Raw genomic sequence first — 12120 nt, forward strand, 5'->3', positions numbered from 1 at the left:
AAGCAGAAGGAAGAAATGTTGTGGGAACTGTGGAACAGAATTAAAAGCAAATATTATAGGTATTGAGGTTCAAGAGGGACTTGAAATACTCAAGTTGTGAAACATGCCTCAAAAGAGATCATAGCATTAAACTTCCAATGTTAGAGAAAGATACAAAGTCACGGTGCAGTGAGGTCAAGTGTTATCAGTAAGACTTGACTCAGATCCACACCATGTAATACTGGAATCAAGCTGTCCAGATCACAGGTAAAGAGAGGATTCCGAAAGCAGTAATAAAAGGAAAACAGAAGCAAATGCACCCAGTGTGCCACAACTGGCCAGGCAACCAACTTCTTCAGAAAAACTTTCAGCTAGAAAAGAGAAGCTTGAGTCTTTCATGGTAATGAATGAAAAAGCAAAACTGTGAACAAAGCAGCTTGTACCCAGCAAAGCTCTCCTTTAGAAATTAAGAAGAAATAAAAACATTCTAAAAGAAATCAAAGCTGACCTGATGTATCACCACCAGACTGGTCTTATAAGACATGCTAAATGGAGTTCCTCAAACTGAAAGACTGAAACCTCAATGACTGAGAGAGCATGAGAAGCTGTAAGAATCTCTCTGCTCAGAGTAACTTCAAAGGAAAAATAGAAAATGTGGTTATATTGAAAACACAGTGTGTGAGTCATTCACATATTTCTTATGAGATTAAAGAGTAATAGCTACAGCATTAAGTTAACAGAGAAAATGTAGAGATATTAAATTGGACATCAAAAATTCAAGATATGTTGACAAAGGGATTATAAGCAGAGATTTTTATTAGTAGGCATTATGTTTCTTTTTTCCCATCTTATATTTGAGACCATATAATGAGGCTATTATTTCAAATTGCTTATAGAAGTCAATACCAATAGTGGTACAGTTCAAACCAAAGTCTGTAATTAACAAACTCAAAGTCATATGAAAAATCAAGACACTACTAGAGAAATCACTTAAGCACAATGAAGAATATAAGAGAAAAAAAAAGAACAACGAATTGACAAATAAGCTCAAAAATTTGCTTTAGTAAGTTCTGTGTATCAAAAATTACCTGGAATATAAATGATTAAAGCGTTCAATTAAAAGACACATTTTGATCAAATGGATTAATAAAAAGATTCAAGTATATGTTGCTTATGAGAAACTCTATGAATAAACATAGGTTGACATTAAAAAGTAAAAGAAACACTTGACAACTTCATGTCAACCTTATATTTAAACTGTTCTAATAGCAGCATTATAAACTTCCGGAGATCAAGATAATGACCACAAAAAATTAAAAAAACAAGCTTAGGAATTAAGTGGAACCCTGAGCTCACTACTTCTCATTGAACATTCAAAGGTCAGTGTGAAGTCCTGGATAAAGAATCTACCCTCTTACTATCTTATGAGGATTATAATTCAACCCACAAGCCCATAGCAGACACTCAAACCATATTCAACCATATCAAAGGTCATCACTGAGATGTTTTTCAAGTATAAATCCAACTCTTTTGTCTAGTAGCCCATATATATTTGAGCATACTTAATTCTGTGTAGTTTCAATTATCACACTGGTTTCTACTTCAGAATTTTGAGAGAAAATGGACTAGATAAGTGAGGGTTTCAGGTAGGAGAAGTTCGAACAGATAGCAAAATGGGCACTTTTCGACCCAGGGGCTCTGATTCTCTTGCATTTTAGAAACTGAAGTTTATAAGTCATTGATAAACAAAGGAAGAAACAACTGAGACTACCATGGCCATCGAGAGGAGTTTTCAACATTTAAAGTTTCAAACATAGGCACTGTGGCACATGACAATAATTCCAGTGACTTGGGAGGCTGAAGCATGTAGATTGCAAGTTCAAAAAGCAATCTAAGTAACTTAGCAAGGCCCTAAGCAACTTAGAACTGAGTCAAAATTAAAAATTGGAAAGGACTGGGACTGGTTCAATTCATAGTATAAAAAAAAAAAACAAAAACAAGGTAGCCATATATAATTTTTTTCTTTTCATGGATGTCAAATGGCTCATAAAAAATTAGATGTGTTTCTTCTTATTATTCTAAAATACTGAATGATTGGTTGTCCTTCAATGGATGACCATATAAAGAAAATGTGGCATATATACTCAATGGAATATTACCCAGCCTTAGAGAAGAATGAAATGATGGCACTTGCTGGTAAAAGGGTGGAGCTGGAGAATATCCTGCTAAGTGAAATAAACCAGTGCCAAAGAACAAAAGGCCACCTGTTTTCTCTGGTATTCGGATGCTAATTATCAACAAGGGAGGGCTAGGGAAGATTAGGAAAAATAGAGTTGCTTTAGATTAGGTAGAGGGGAGTGAAGGAAGGGAGGGGCATGGAGGAAGGAAGGATAGTAGAATAAATCAGGTGTTCTTACCCTATGTACATATATGACTTCATGACTGGGTTGATTCTACAGTATGTACAACCCAAAAAAATGTGAAATTATACTCTGTATATGCATAGTGTGTCAGAATGCATCCTACTATCTTGTGTAACTTATTAGAACAAAAAAGTCAATATAAAAATAAAAGAATTAAAAGTACAAGATATATGATCATACACTTTTGTATATTTAAAATATTTTTTCTCCTGATGTTGGTATGAGTACTGAAAAATTAAATACTCATCTTTTCCATTGTTATCAAGAAATAATCCATGGCATACCATATACATATAAAAACATTAAAAATATTAATTGAATAGTATCAGATCTGGTTGAATGTGTATATGTTCAAATAACTGTTCATTAAACTATCTATTTTGTCTACCTAGTCTGCATTCAGGATGATATGAGTGAAACGTTTGTTTTTCCTTGGGTTTTAAATCTCTAATGAATGGGAAGATGAAACAACTGTGGGTTCAATAACAAACATGTGAATGGAAATGCAGAATCTGTTACTTCATGTACATCAAACAGCAATGAGAAGATAATATCTGTCATGGTTTGGCTATGAGAAGTCCCCCAAAGTTTCTGTGTTAATGCAGAAAGTGAAATGACTGAAATGACTAGATTATGAAGGCCATAACCTAAGGAGTAGATTAATCCATTTAATGGATTAATTATTTGAATGTATTACTGGGTGGTAACTGTAGGCAGGTGGGGTGTGGCCAGAGAAAGTGTGTCCCTGGGTCATGCTTTTGGGATTATATATTTTGTCCCAGGGCACCTTGCACCATTTCCCAGCTGCCATGAGCTGAGTAGTTATGTCCAGTTTGCCCTTCTGCCATGACGTTCTGCTCACCTTATGCCCAGAAAAAAAGGCATGAGCCAACCATGAACTGAAATTCTGAAACCAAGAGCCAAAATGAACTTTTTTTTACCCCTAAGTTGCTCTTGTTAACATCTCTGTCACAGAGGTGAAAAACAAAAAACACATCAGTTGGAAGCAAGAAGTGGAATCATTGCTGTAACTGACTGGACCATGTTGTACAGAAGTTTCTGGAACTACTTGGTAGGAGAGTTTGGAAAAGTTTGGAGATGCAGGCTGAAGAAAGCTTAAAATCTTGTAAGCAGAGCTTAATGAGTGATTCTGTGGAGCTTCAGCAATCAGAATGCAGAAAGGAATGAGAATAGTAAGAACTGTGTTCATGAGCTTTATAGGGGAATGGGGCCTCTGTTGGAAATTGGAATAGAGGCAGTTCATGTTACACTCCAGTAAAAGTTTTCATGAGACTTTTTGTGAGGTAAATTTAAATGAGATGGACTGATTAACGTGGCAGGGGAAATATGAAGGCAGCATAGCATTCACGCAGTGGCATAGGTGTTGTGGCAAGTTTCATCCAGGTTTATGCTGAGAATTAGGAGCAAAAAAACAAAGGGGAAAGACTTAAAACGCAGTTTAGCAAAAGAAGAAATACTAGTAATACATGGTTGCTGAGGAGACTACCACCACTAATGAGAAATTGAGTACTTTATACTGAGACAATAAGAAAGATGACTTGAGAGCCTCTCAGGAATCAGCAAGACCACATTCATTGCAGGCTCAGGGGTGTAAAAGTAAAAACTCATTTTAAGAGAAGTTGGGGATACCCTGTTCTTACAGGGGTGCCTAACATAGTTTCTCAGATTTGCTTCATCATGCTCAATCATCCAGGCACTAAGAGGCAACTACAGCCCTGTGCCAAGGGGGCCCAGCTATTGCTCAAGCAGGCATCAGACTGGAATGCTTCATGTGGGGCTTACTGTGCAGGAAGACAGTATGCTCTATTTAAAGAGAAATTAAAACTTCCACCAAGATTTCCAAGGAAGGCCTGAGAGGTCAAGCAAAGAGTGACAGGGTTAGAAGGCCTGCATGCAACCCCTGAGAGGGTGATGTATGAAGCTGTGAAGGTGAAACTAAAGCTGTAATGGAAAATGCCAGAATTAAGGTATGAGTGACATGGAATGACTGCTGAGGAGACATTGGCTGTGAAAAAAAGCCAACTTAAGAGAGGGTTCATGTGGATGGAGACTGACCAGGTCATGGGGTGGGGTTGCCCAAGCCCCTTTGAGATCAGACCTCATCACCATATGCCCCAAATTCTGAATGTAGAGTTACTGGAACTAATGTTTACCTGCTGGGGTATAGTCTTGCTTTTGTCCCAACCCTTCCTTTTGTTTCCCTATTCTTCCTTTTTGTAATGGAAATGTTTCCTCTGTATTTTTATATATTGGCTGCATATAATTTGCTTTTGATTTTGCTAGAGCTCAAAATCCAGAGATTTCCTTGAGTCCCAGAGGAGACATTAGATGTGGACTTTTGGTCAATGCTAGAACTTTTAAGGCTATGAGGACCTTGGAGATGGATGAACTGCATTTTGTATGGTGAGATGAAGAGGAGTTCTGAGGGGCCAGGGTTGGAATGTTATGGTTTGGATATAAGGTGTCATCCCAAAAGCTCCCATGTTAATGTGGGAGGTGAAATGATTTGATCATGAAAGCTGTAATGTAAGTAGTGGGTTAATCTAATGGATCAATAATTTGAATGGATTACTGAGTGGTACCTGGAGGCAGGTTGGGCAAGACTGGAGGAGGAGGGCCACTGGCATCATGCCTTGGGAATTATATATTCATCCCTAACTCCTTGTGTTCTCTCTCTCTCTTCCCTAGCAGTCATTAGTGAGTCGATATCCTCTGTAGCATTTCCTTCTGTCTTGATGTTCTGCCTAGCCTTGGGTAGAGAAGAATGGAATTGGCTAATCGAAAACCGAAACTCTGAAACTGTGAGCCAAAATAAACATTCCTCCTCTAAGTTGTTGTTGTCAGATATTTCTGTCACAGAAATGAAGAGATGACAGATCCATTCACCCCAAAATATGCACTTTACATAAATACTATTTGAAGGTATTTGTGCAATGGCAGAGGAAAAAGCATCCTCTTTGACTTTCTGATTTCTACTCAAAAACAGAACAGCAATTCTTTATTGAAAATAACTGTAGCCTTCTGTCATCACAGAGGTTGACACGAGTGTAAAGTATAAACAAACTCTTTGAATTTCCTTCCTTTCCTTAAATGAAGTAGTAAAATTCCCATGTTAAAGACATCTCTTCTGTCAGAATATACAAGCATGCTAGTTATCTCTGTCTGGGGGTTTATGCTCAGGGAAAAGTATACAGAGAATAACTTAATTCTTAAGTATTAAAATTAAAACAACGAGGATCCCTGTGTTTAACTTTTACAAGAGTCTCACTCTGATGAGGATTGTCTGTCAGGCAATTACTTTACCCAGAATTAACATGAGATGTTGTCAGGTTTGTCAAATATAATGAAATTTTCATGAGAAATCTAAACATAATTGTTAATAACAAATGAATATGTACAAGAAAGTTAAAAGTGTATGAATGTATTTCAGCAGTTTGTATTTATAGAATGTCTGTTAAAATATTTTCCAATTCTCAGACCTTTAACTCTTGAGTGTATATGAGTTAGGTTAAATAATACATATTTAGTTAACATCTAAATCATTACTAAATTAGATTACATAACGTAATATTAACTGTTAATTTCAAACATAAATATATCTACTTTTGGCTTATCTCATATAAATGAAACACTACTCAATGTGATAACAAAGCCATTCTGTGGCACATTAAATAGTTGTAATAACTTAACACAACTTTATAAAATCATAGAAACTAAGCCAAGAACTCAAATTATGGAAAATAACAGGAGGAAAAACCAGGAATGCAGCTCTGTATATGAGAAAAGTAAATCATGCTTCCAACAAGTGAAATTATGGGCTATGAAAGATTTGTTTTTGTGAAGGAAAATGAGAGTAATTCTTGTTCCAGATTAGAATTACTCAATTGATTCACAACAGAAAAACAAAAACTGAAGAACAAATCTTAAGTAGATACTAGAAAGTTATAGAAGATTGCTGGATTGGGAATGTTGAAAAACAAATTATGTTTGTAGATAACCTAGCTAAGATTTGGATGCATTTATTTACCAATTATGGTTTAAACTGATACACACTTCCAATATCATATGGATACTGGAAGAGAAATAGAATTGGGCTGGATCACTGTTGAAATGGTAAAATTCCCCATGAACAATGATCTTAAAATGAAAAGGGTTTTCCTTTTTTATGCAAAAGATCCAGGAAGCAAAGATTTTGTTTCAGCAACACACTTTCCATGTGTACCATGTTGTGTTTTATGAGTAACGTAAGTTCTTAAGAATTGTGAGTCTTTTTAAATGTTACAACACCTCAGTTTTCATTTTACAACTACCTCACCCAAAGTGTTTGCATAATATTTTGATACTTTGGGATTGTTTGAAGTTGAGCTGTGATTGTACTTATCAAGTGTTTTTAAACCTCTGGATACTTTTGAACTCTTCCAAAATGAAATTCTTACTCAAGTCCTTTTGTACTTTGTAGGAACTTTGGGAGATTTCAGAGGGCTCTGGAATACCTCAATTTATTTTCTATTTAAAAAGAAGTGGAATTGGGGGATTAAATTAATCAAGATAGAGAGGGCATGGGGTCCCATGTCTTTAGTCCCAGCTACTTGGGAATATAAAGTACAAACAGTGTGAGTTCAAGGTTAGCCTCACCAGCATATCAAGACCCTACATTAAATAATTTAAATGGATATATAAATAAATAAATATATATATATATATATATATATATATATATATATATATAACATACTTTGAATATTTCAATATGTTATAATTTCATGGGAAGTAAGAGATGACATTTCAACTTTGTTGAGTTATACAAATATATATGATAGTTATATGTCCATGAAACTGTATTAAATTCCCTCACCCCTGATACATTGTCCTGCACTATTATCAGCCACTACTCTATTTTATAAGCCTGATGATGGTTCAGAGACTGCAGAAAAACTGAAAGTCATGTCTGAAGGTCTCCAAGTTTCATGTCTCTGAAACCCATCCTACTCCCTATTTACCAAATACACACAGGTTTGGATAAAAAAAAAATTGGGAATCTAGAGAGGGAAACATTTTGGCAAAGATAAATGGAGCAGAGAAGAGTTGGGTTTTAGGGAGAACTAACCTGAACCCACATTCACATCATTGGAAACCAGGTTCATGATTAGGTAAGTGTGTAGAGCCTCTCAGTCTGTGCCAATTTCTCACTGATGCTCTATATTCTTTCTTTCCAGAAAATTACAAGAGTCTTAGTTCATATATTCTGAAATAGTTTTAAAAATTGCACTTGTCTTATGAAACACAAGATGTTTCTGGATCTTGTGTTTATGCTGGATACACTGCAGTGATTTCACCTGGCTGTGGATAAAGGGAGGGGGGAAGCTTTGTAGAAGCGTCCATGAGGGAGGCCCAGGATGTTCTTACATTGTGTCCATGACCCTCAGATTCCACACTTTCTCACCCCATAGAGAGACAGCAATCAGAAAGTACATGCTGATTATTTTATTGGTCTATAGAGGGCATGACTATGACTGAATTGTTCCAATGGCAGAGCATTCTGAAGGACATCATCTTCTTATTCACTCTCTGAAACAAACAAACAGGAAAGGTTATTGGGGAGGTAGAGCATGGAGGAAGTTTCTAATGGCTGGCTGGCATCACTGAAGCCCTGCAGGGGAAAGCCCACCTCCTCTGGTCTCCTGCTTCTCCTTCCACCATTCCCTTTCTGATTTCTTTTTCCTTCACTCTGGTTAGGCACCAAGCACCAAGCATGCTCTACTACATTGGTACATATGAGGAAATAAAGATAATTTCAGGAGCAGAAGAATGGAGATGGAAGCTCAACAAGTTATGTTGTTTCATCATGTGGATGTATGATATTAAACAACACATCCCACTATTGTGTATAAGTAGAATACATAAATAAAAATATGAAAAGTATCTGGATTACTTATCTGGGTAATGCTATTGAAAATAATATGATTGTGTTTGCAAAGAGGATGACTGAAATGCCCAACAATAATAGGGGTATTATACATGGCATGATTAGAGAAATTATGGCACAGTAACTCCATGAAATACTAATAATTTGAAGAATAATAAACAGAGAAGGAGGCAAAAAGACGGAGGAGGAGGAATTTTAGAGAGGACGAGATGAAGAAATTCAAAAATTAAGGAAGAAATTTGTTTAGAAAAAAATAACAAAGGGAAGAAAGAAAGAAAGAAAGAAAAAAGGATAATGGTGAAATTATATGTGTATCTCTTGAACTGCTCTGAAATTGTTGTAAAATATGGTACTTGATGTGAGAAACAATGAGATCTGAGTATAATTTATGGTACCCATTGTAGAATACAATAGAGTGATGTGCTTATATGTGTATGAATGTTTCTAAGAAGATACACAAAAAAATGAATGATCCGCACTTATTATGGTGGATGATATGAGGAGGTAGGATAATGCTTTCCTGATTTAGTTGAACACCTTTCTATTCAGTTGGGCTTTTCAGCAAAGGCATGGATTATTTTGCCAAAAAAGTATATAAAAATCTAGTGTACACTTTGGAGCACAGATGTAACTTCATATAGCAGGGATCTTTAATTGAGAGGCCCAGTGTGAGATAGAACTGATTTGTTATGTACAGATGAAAACAGGAAACGGGAAATCTTTTGAGTCTGAGTAAGGAGACACACGCAATCAAGGGAGATCAATGCTCTGCACACACAAAGCAACCAAGCTCAGTAAACACTGAGAGAAACAGCATTTGGTGCAGTATGACAAAAGAACAGAATTACCTTGAAGAACTTACATTCATTCTATCCTGCCCACAAACATTTTGAAACAGTTTCCATGACCATGTACTTTCAAGTTGTTCCCAGATGATTTGTAAGCATCTTAAATCATGAGAAGAACAAGAATTAGTGCCTTTGCTGGGTAGTGAGCTTAAATCATAGCTGCCCCTGAATTCTAGATCTGGGCTAGATTGAGCTGGGGAAGAGTTTATACTTTATCTTCTTGGGAAAGTGAAGGTGATCCCAAGGGCATTGCAGGATGATATGTGTCATGAAGTTCCCAATTACCTTCTGATTGAAGTGGTCCTTCTTGCTTTCCCAGATGAGGAGGACAGCCAGGCCGCTACTGCTGCTTTTGAGGTGGCCTTCATGTTGGGGTGGTCCCTGCTCATTTCCAGGATAAGGAGGTGGACCGACCTGGCTGTTGCTGCTGTTGGCCTTCTTGTTAAGATGATCAGTGCTGGTTTACAGGGCGAGGCACTTGATTTTGCCACTGATTGCCTACTTGTGGTGGTCCTTCCTGTGATTCATCATCACCTTCATCTTCATCTTCATTCTCATCTCCACCTTGAGCAGGGGTCTGGGTGGGCGTCCTCCAGTAGGTGGTCTGTGAGGGCTCAGTTCAGAGCTCTGGCTTGGGTCCTCAGCCTTTGTGTGGGTACAGCACTAGAGAAGATGAGACGGCTGGTGGAAGAGCCTCCTCATCATGCAGTTCTCTGACCTGGGCACAGGGACACTTTATCATAGATGTTGCCTCTCAACTCTAACCTTCTTCATTTCCACTGCCTCCTCATGACGAGCTCTTCTGAACTGATGTGCTTGTCATATGGAAGTGTCATACCTAGGTGTGAAAGTATTACTCCTTTCAATTTGCCTTAAAGAAATCATTTGATATGTCCCAATTCCCAATTCTGTTTCCCAAGACAATAGAGGGGCAAATCAATGGGATCATATGTCATTTATGTTCCCAGTTTTATTTCAGGATGCAGTGATAACTTGTTGTCTGTGGATTCAATTCAGACATGAAAGCCAAATGTGGAATCAAAACTTGTAGTTGTTTAGTGACCTATACTCACCTTGATAACGTAACAGAGTGAAGGGAAACCCAAGGTGATAGCCCACAGGGGGTTGGCTTAGGACATAGCTTAGGACTGATCAATAGTATCACAAGACCAGGTACACAGATGCACAATTCTGTGCATTCACCATGGAGGTATAGCACTCCATAGAGAAGCACTGGGGATTTAGGACGCCATGGAATGAGCAAGAAGACACAGATTAGCACATTTGCATTTGTCTGTCACCTCTCAGAAATTCTTTCTTCCTGGGCAACAGCCTAACTCTGCCTTTTGTTATCAAATATAGTAGCTTGTTATCAAGCTAGTAGTTCTACTCATCTTCCCCAGAATGGAAGTTTGGGAAGGCTTGTCTATATTATTGGGGGAAATGACCTCCATTGTTCATTGAAAATAAAAATGATGGAAATGAGAAGTTGTAGAAATGAATATCGCTGAGGAAATGGAGAAGAAGGATGAACTGAGGATGAACTGACCTTACCAGTGCATAGAGTGGAAGGGCCTTCATGGATGACCTCTAGGGAATAAGAACAGATGAAGTGAAAAGTTAGTCACCAATCTCAGGGGTCACCCGTGTCCTCCTGGGAAAGGTGACTTCCAACCATAACCTGGACCCCCTCTAAGAGAATTCAGCCACACTCTGTGATGCTGACAAAAAGGGAGGAAGATGTGAGAGAAAGGCCTGATGGTACTGGTGCTTATTCTCACTACTTTTGTGGATATATGAAAAACATTTAGGTGTTAGCTAGCATCTGTAAAATGTTATGATTAATATTTGATAAGTGTTCTGGGTATTTCAGTATTACACTTGAGTATTTATTTCTTTTTACCGTCTCTCTTTGTTAAAACCTTTGCCCCTACTCACATTCTTTTTCAAGCATGGGAACCAGAACATTTAGATTTATTGATACATCTAGTTCACACAGCTCATTGAAATACTGCTGTAGGTCAGAGATAAATGAGAAATTGGGCCCTGATGTTTTTATCTCACTTAGTAGAGAACATGCAGTTTAGTCTCTAGATCTTTGTCTCTGACGTAGCTCTGATGTGTAGATTTCCCCTTCCTGTGCCCTGCATCTGCTATACAACCATGCTGCTTGCAGCCTGTTGCTTCAAATACAATAGTGTCTCCATAGAACGTTTCCCTGTGTCAATCTCCCACCTTCCTTGCATCTGTGACAATGTGGAGAGATCTTTCCTCAAATGTGAAATTTACCTTGCCATATGTCTAGTTGAAATTTTTTAGAAGATGTTTCAATTATCCTGAAATTCTAATGCCTGATAAGAAACAGTGCCATAAGTAGTCTTTGCAGTTTTTATAAAAACTCTACAGCCCTATACGTATAATCTTTCATCCCTCCCCTTCTCTCTCTTCATTTTCACTGATTGGAGTTCATGGCCAGCAAGGCCACTGTGAGCAGGAGCACCAGCATCTCGGAGGAGGATCTGTAGTTGTTCCTAAGTCTGTACTGGGTGAAGCAGGGATGCTTCCTTTTTAAGGAGGATCAGACAGTGGTGCCTTTGAGGCCCAGGCTGGGTGACCTCACAGTTGACACACTAGGATGTCTTGCATCCCTGCTTTTTCTTTGGGACCTCAGCCCAGCAGGATGAATTGGGCAGCAGGTTGTCGGTGTCTTCTTTCTAGTAGGTGCAGCATGTCAGTTGGGCAACAGTGTTGAAGCAAAACTCTCTTTGCAATCATCAAAGATATTAGAACTGAATTTCTACCATTATGTGAATTTGTCTGTTTAATGAGTTTACAATTTCCTCCTCCTAATGTGATTGTGTTTGTGGGTAGTACCCATATGCTATTTGTGTAAGCAATGATACTATTTGCAAAATGAGTTGAT

This window comes from Ictidomys tridecemlineatus, chromosome 6 (assembly GCF_052094955.1).
Source record: "Ictidomys tridecemlineatus isolate mIctTri1 chromosome 6, mIctTri1.hap1, whole genome shotgun sequence".
Classification (NCBI taxonomy): Eukaryota; Metazoa; Chordata; class Mammalia; order Rodentia; family Sciuridae; genus Ictidomys; species Ictidomys tridecemlineatus.